We start from the raw sequence: 8,062 nt of genomic DNA, 5'->3' as shown, positions 1-8,062 counted from the left end.
TTAGCATGTTAGCTCTCTGAAAAGCTTCAAATCTTTCTAAACAGATTCTGTAACATCTCACAGCTTCTCCATCAGCTGCTCTGCATTTCATTATGAGGTGCATTCACTTTCCCCAGGAGAGTGTGGGAAAATAGAGTCTCTATAGGAAACGCTAACATATGATCCCTGATATCCAGGTTAGAAGAGTGCTTAGATTGATCAGAAAGAGCTGAACTAGTTTGATCTAAAACACTTCTTTATCAAAGTCTCCTCTTTACAGTAGAATATATTCAACCATTAGCAGGAGGCAGAAAATCCCAGGTTGAGTGAAGGCAGCACAGGTGCAGGTGGTTAATTGTTCACCCTCTCCTCTCTGTGTGACCTGACTCACTTTGACTTTCACACGTCATTGAACACTAACTAAACCAGATACACAGACTCATTGTGACCCTGTATTGACTGTGTTTGGGGCCAATCAGCATCACTTCTAGATTGTGGATATCCATCAGATGGTACTATTGATATGTTCAACAGTGATAAACAGTGAATGAAAGCTGCTTAAACTGTTTACTGTTATTAGTGAGGATGCATTGGCATCCTCACTATTGTATTCGTCGTACTTTATTATTATATGTTATTATTCTTCCGTCCTCTCAAACTCGTCCCAGAGTTTTCAACCAATTTCAACAATTGAGGTATCAAACTTTTCAGAAAATTCTGCAGTCTGGGTATCATTGGATATCATTGGATAATCCCAAATTCATCTGTAAACCAAAATTAAATAACCGTTTTTCTTCCTCTCCTTTTCAAACAAAAAACAAAAAAAACCTTTTACCGTTTTAATCAAAAAACCATAAAACAAATCCAAATTGGCCTGTTTTTTTATTTTCTCCTTTTCCCTTTTACAATTGAACATTGAAAAACAGCAGTTTCCCTTTTCCATTCTCCTTTCCCCGTTTAGAACTGAAAATAGAAAATCAGCTGTTTCCTTTTTCCGTTCTGAACTCTGAAACGAAAAACGAAGTCACGTGACCGAGGTCACGAGGTCTGGCTTTTTTTTTAAGCCGACATGCAGAAGTGATGGTGTCAGAATAAAAGCATACGGGGAGAGAGAATATAAAGCAGGCAAAAACATAATCCTAAATGACCAGCAGAGGTCCCCACGTCCTAACAAACAATATGAGACACCAAATCCCTTCTGAAATATGATTGTATCCATTGCCTCGAGTCCCATTTACCACATCATCTGCTGTCACTACTTATATACAACTGGTACATTGGACACACAACTGGTACAGTGAGACAAAAAAAAAAATGAATGGCTTGAGGCGTTTAAAAATAAGTTGTTTTGAGTCGAGTTTTATATTGTATATGTAGTTGTTCATGTTTTTCTTTTTAGCATATTATTAAATCCACATTTTTGTTTTTTTATTTTGCAAACTGTTAAAAAAAACCTGAGTTGTTATTTAATTATTCATAAATTGATGCAGTGGATATTTATCTGTTTGTAGGACAGTAAATTATAACTTTTGCATTGTTTTTTACTTTGTCTCAATTCTTCAAAAATAATTCCCAGCAGCCAGTGTGGCTTTGAAGTAATTATTATTATTATTTTTACTGTTTCGCTGCCAAATAATGTTATATCAATACTATATTTTATGTTTATTTAGAGACAGTAGTTACTTTTCAAATCATACACAGAGGTAGATGCAAACCAAGCTTTTCTCCAAAAATGTAAAAGTTCAGTCAACCCATTACACTGTATGTTTTATTCAATAAACATATTTAGCAGCTTAGTTAAGCAGGTACATGTCTACGACTGCCTCTGATTTTCATTCAGCTTGCTGACCACAGTCAACTGTTATGTACAGTATGTATGCTTAATGACATCATGATAGTTTATTTATTTTGTGTATCTGCTGTGTACAGTGACCTAGTCTTACACAGCAACCTGATGAAACCAAGACCAAGTAAATAAAAAATAATACTGTAATAATGATACACATCCAAACCCCTAATTCATATATAAACAATAATAATTTTGTATCAGGAAATAAGTCTTGTAGTATAGAAACATTCAACACAAAAACAAATCGCAGGCAAGGGCTGTTGGTTTCCACATGTCACAGTAAATCACACACACACGCACGCACGCACGCACGCACGCACGCACGCACGCACACACACACACACACACACACACACACACAGAAAGAGATTCCTTGCTTTTATAGATATGCTAATTCAAATATTGTTAGGACTGATTATATGAACATAGCAATTTTCAGATCAACATCATCATTATAATTGTGATAAACTAAAGCCACTGAGGGACTGTATAGATGTATAGACTCTAGACTATTAATTGATGAGCTTGCTGGTTTTCTTCTGAGCGTAAGATTGTGAAATAAGACAGTCCAATATGTTCTTTGTTTACAGAATATTTATTTCTCATTCAATAACTGTGTTCATTAATGCCATATGTACAGTATTCAATTAATAGTCCACATATTTCCATAATAAATCTCTATTACTTCATAACATGGCGTACAGCAGTTAAAAAGGTGTAGGGCCTATGTTATCTCCGTAGCAACACACCAAACATCCCGTGAACGTTTCTACCAATAATAAGTATCACCTGAACCAAAAGGCAACATTTGCTGGTACAAATTGTGTCTTTCACTTAATTCTCCAAACCACGCCTCCTACAATGATGCTAAACTACAGCAGGTCAACTGTAGCAACAACCCACAGGAACTAAGGTCACCCAAGATCTCCCAGGAACAGAAAAGGTTTGTGACTGTAATTGTACGTGAAGATAGTTTGTGACATTTTGTAATGTGACAAATGTGTTGTGGTGTATGAATTTTGTTGGTATTGAGTTACCAGGTCAGGACAGCCAAGATACTTTTCTGTGTGTGTGTGTGTGTGTGTACTCAGATATTAATTAAGTAATTTCTATTCCATTCATGAAGTCCAGGAAATGTTGAGTATGCATACAATACTTGTCCCCAGCTTGTGCAGTTGTTACATGTATTCACATTATATAAACACTTAACACAGGGAGGAACACAAACAGTAACCACAGTAACCAATACAACAGTCAATGTGGGAGTTAAAGTTAAGTTCTTCAATACATGAGGGGACGACTCTCTTTCTGAAACGTACTCCCTTCTAAATCAGAGTCTAGTTTAATTTAATACAGACACAGGATAAAGAAGATGTTAGTGGCCTGGTGCAGGTTGTTTATTTTTCAGTGTTTTTCCAACCAAAAGCATTAGAGTCAGCAGAATTTGGAGTATATGAGTTAAGAGGAAATAGTTCTATATGTTGTGAAGAGTGTTTGTTCAACAAACTACTAAAAGAAATGAACAGTCTTTTAAAATGAATTTTTGGACATGTACATTCATATGCTTTAAACCAATAATCAATGTATCACTGACTTTAAATGGGAAATTAAATGACTGTAACAACTCAGTGAAAGACCTTGGTCAAAGTTTACTGATGTTAAATTGACTGTATGAGTCAAGTCTGCATTAACACAGAAGAGGCTAAAAGGACACTGTAACAGTGTGGCTTTGAATTATAGACAGGATTATTCTGACATTGTTTTCATAAAGAACCTGGAAGTAATGCTCCATGTCATCATGTACATATTGTGTGAGGGGGACAACAAGAACACCCTAGTGGTAGGAACAATTCTGACATATTGTACATTTTAAAAATATTGACTAACACTTGATTTGAACACTAACAAGGATGAAATTAGACGAATATTTATACATTTTAGAAAGAGTGAACCATGACATCTATTAAAATCCCACTTCATCTGCTTGACTATTTGTCTCTATTGGTGACAGTAACATTAAAATGTGCTTTTATTGTGGCTTATGCCTTGAATGAGAGACAAGTAGCATTTACAGTAAGGGACCTTTGCATGATGTGAATACATACAATGAGTATCTTGCTCAGGTGATGTCTATGTTTCTCTATGCTATAGTTGTGACTGTTGTCTAAAAAAAACAAGCATATATGTTGATTTTAACATTTAGTTTTAATTATGATTTTAAAACTTGCTAATGTACTATTTTACATAATGTCAGTTACTGTATATTCAATATTTTAAATGTGCCTGATATTTTTTCTAATTGTTTTTGTGGCACTTTTTTTGTTCATAGAAATGTCAAAAGATATAAATACTTTGTAATATAAAATATTGGATCTAATCTTTGACCACTCTTACTAATACTACCATGATATATATATGTCACGAAAACCAGCTGATTAATTGTAGCCTATTGAAGTGTATGAGGGGAACATATACATGATTGTGATTTACGTCTCAGGAAGTGTAAAGATCCAGCCTTGCTGAAAGAAATGACAGCGATGCCTTCAGTAGAGAGAGAACATCAGACCTTCACAACGTGTAAAGAGTTTGAGGAATGACTGATCATCTGATTCAGGAGACAAATGCAGTACAGAATTGCTGCAATGTGGACACAGCTCTTTTTTTCACCTTTTAGGGACATCTCTAGCGTGTCTCCACATCACCACTCTCATCCTGATATGAGTTCATAAAGGTGTGTGTTTGAATAAACATGTAATGTAAGTAAACACTGCGAGCCATAAAAAGTTAATCTTAGTCTGATCATATTTCAGGAGGGATTTGGTGTCTCATATTGTTTGTTAGGACGTGGGGACCTCTGCTGGTCATTTAGGATTATGTTTTTCAAACACGACCAAAACTTGATCTTTATGTAGCTTTTGTAAAGCTTTTAATGATGTATCACTCTCTGTGATAGATCATGTACCTGCTTTATATTCTCTCTCCCCGTATGCTTTTATTCTGACACCATCACTTCCGCATGTCGGCTGAAAAAAAAGCCCAGACCATGTGACCTCGGTCACGTGACTTCGTTTTTCGTTTCAGCATTCAGAACGGAAAAATGAAACAGCTGATTTTCTATTTTCAGTTCTAAACGTGGAAAGGAGAATGGAAAAGGGAAACTGCTGTTTTTCAATGTTCAATAGTAAAAGGGAAAAGGAGAAAAGGACACGGGAAAATCGAAAAACGGGCCAATTTGGATTTGTTTTATGGTTTTTTGATTAAAACGTTTTTTTTTTTTGTTTTTTGTTTGAAAAGGAGAGGAAGAAAAACGGTTATTTAATTTTGGTTTACAGATGAATTTGGGATTATCCAATAATACCCAATGATACCTGTAACGGTCCAAAACTATAGTTTAATTTAGCCCTTGTTATTTATATGTTTATAACGCCCTCTAGTGTTTTAAATAAAGGTGGAACTTATGTTCTAAATATAGTTCCGCCCGACCTCAATTCGGCGCGTACAAAGCCCAAACAGCGCCAACGGCAGCCACGATTTTCCTGACTTCAGGTAAAATAATAAGTGTTTAATAAAATGTGAAATAATAATAAAGCCCAGATATTTATTTCTATTCTTTGTTTAAACAGCCACTGAGAAAAAGCAGTGCATTTTTTGAGTCTTAGATGAGCATTTTAGCCCCTCGTTGGAAGACAGCTCACGAGGTTTGTTTCTTTTTATTGTGTCTGTAATTTTCTTTTCTTGTAAATGCACATGTTAATATATTTTTGTATCTGTTTTTGTGAGCAGTTCTCACGGGTTGTCAAGAGCTAATAAACCCCGTCTTCTCTACCTCGTGCCTATGCCATTCCTTGAGGGTGCTACAGTGAGAACTCATCTGCTCCGCATGGGTCGATGAGACGGTGCTAGCGCCAGGGTCGAGAGGGACGACAACGCCTCCATTAACCACGGCCAAATGCACAACAAGTAACAACTGCGGGAAATCCAGGTTCCTAAATGAATGTTGCCACAAAGACTCTGTTTAAGTTGAAGTCATAAGAAAATAAGAATAATACAAAGAGACTGTAATAAGAAGATACAGTATTTTTTCGTTTCTAATTCTGATCAAAGGACTGATAATTGCATCATTTTATTCTGTTTAAGTGGTTTTCATACAATATTAGTATTTGTGTTTATGCTAATTAAGCAACCATATTGTTCATGTTTGATGATTATTAGCAACAACAATGAAAGAATACTCCTTACTGATACAAGACATGTAATGGTAGCTTATAACTTAGTGATTTAAGTTAATACTAAGTCACACCAAAAGGATAACAATATAACAATTTACTGTGTTATTAAGTTAAAGTAGTGTACAGTAACTGTGATCTAAACCAATATTCGCACATTTCTTTAAGTAACTACAAAATATCTCACTGAAACTGGCAACTACTTCAAATCCTACATAAATAAATTAACAAATACAAATCTTAAAAATAAATAAATAAAATATAGATAAAAACAATGGCAGAATTTGATCTAAGCTCCGAAGAAGATGACAATGAGACACTGAAGATAAATAAGCAACAAGATGAAGCTAAGAGCACTGGATATGACATTTCTACTCCCTCACAAGATGCACAAGGAAGCCAAAGAGTCCGGAAGTTAACGGAAAAAGGGCAAAAGCTGCACGATGAACAGGCAAAGAAGGCCAAACGTCGTTTCAGAATGTCTTATGAGAAGTGGAAAGATGTCACTAAAGATGCTAAAAAGGCTATGAATGAAAGTTGCTCAAAAAATCTTCTTAATGAACACGTCACCATGGTAACAAGTGCTTTAACCAATGTGGTCACTGCATATGATGATTTGCGACGTATTGTTTCTCCTGATAGTGATACAAGGCACAGGATGGACACATGCGAAGCAGTAACAAGAACAATGTGTGAAGCAGCAGAAAAATACCAAAAAGTTGAAAAGGAGGAAATCCAAGGGGATGAAGGTCATCTAAAAGATACAGAGTCAGTGTTCAAGTCTGCTTCCTCAACTAAGACTAGTGTCAAGTCCCAATACAGTAAGTCCTCTTCTCATTCAAAGAGCTCTTCCAGACATTCCAGTAGGCATTCTATCAAAAAGCAAGATGCAGCTGCTGAAGTTGCTGCAAATGAAGCTGCTTTGGAAGTTCTGCTTGAACAAGAAAATCACATAAAGGAGATGGAAATACAAGAAGCAGAAATAGCACAAAGGCAAAGAGAGCTGGAAGCAAAGCGCAGAGAAGTAGAGAGGCTGGACACAGTTAAAAAACTAAAGGCTGCTAAAGCACGACAACAAGTATATGAGCAGAGTGAATGTTCAGATGAAGAAATACATGATCTTCTACACCAACACACATCTAACAGAAAAAATAAAGTGAAGTCTGAAAACAATGGCTCACCCATTAAAGCGCATTTCACATCTAAAAATGTGACGCCTCTACATGAAGTAAACACAAATGAACTGGTCAAAGCATTTGCAGCGTCTCTAAGTGCAAGTCGTCTCCCAGTCCCAGAGCCAACAACATTCAGTGGTGACCCGCTCAGATACAATGATTGGAAGATTTCCTTTCAGACTCTCATTGACAGGAAATGTATACCAGCTGAAGAAAAGACATACTATTTGAGAAAGTATGTGAGTGGACCTGCAAGAAAGGCCATAGAAAGTTATTTTCTTCTTGGCACAGAGTCAGCCTACTATACAGCATGGACAGTTCTTGAAGAGAGGTATGGCAATCCATTTCTCATAGCCAAGGCCTTCAGAGACAAACTCGACACATGGCCAAAGATAAGTTCAAAGGGCAGTATGGAACTTCAGGAGTATGCAGATTTTCTTCGCAGTTGTGATGCAGCCATGTCACAGATCGAAGGCCTCGAAGTACTCAATGACTGCAATGAAAACCAAAAAATGCTTACAAAACTACCGGACTGGCTCACATCAAGGTGGAACAGAAAGGTTACAGAAATACAAGAAATAAGCCACACGTTCCCAGGCTTCCATTTTTTTGCAGAGTTTGTCTCATACGAAGCTAAAATTGCATGTAACCCCATAACATCACTCCATGCTCTGAAACCAAGTGAAGCTGAAAGGACAAAAATGCCAAAGAACAGGAGTTATGGTGCAAAGGTCATGGCCATTCATTCCAATGAAAAAGCGGCAAGTTGTTTCTACTGTGAGAGAGCAGGCCACAGTCTACAAAAGTGTTGGAAATTTATGAATGAGAACATT

This window comes from Gouania willdenowi, unplaced genomic scaffold (assembly GCF_900634775.1).
Source record: "Gouania willdenowi unplaced genomic scaffold, fGouWil2.1 scaffold_383_arrow_ctg1, whole genome shotgun sequence".
Lineage (NCBI taxonomy): Eukaryota > Metazoa > Chordata > Actinopteri > Blenniiformes > Gobiesocidae > Gouania > Gouania willdenowi.
Note: the sequence above shows the minus strand (reverse complement) of the source record.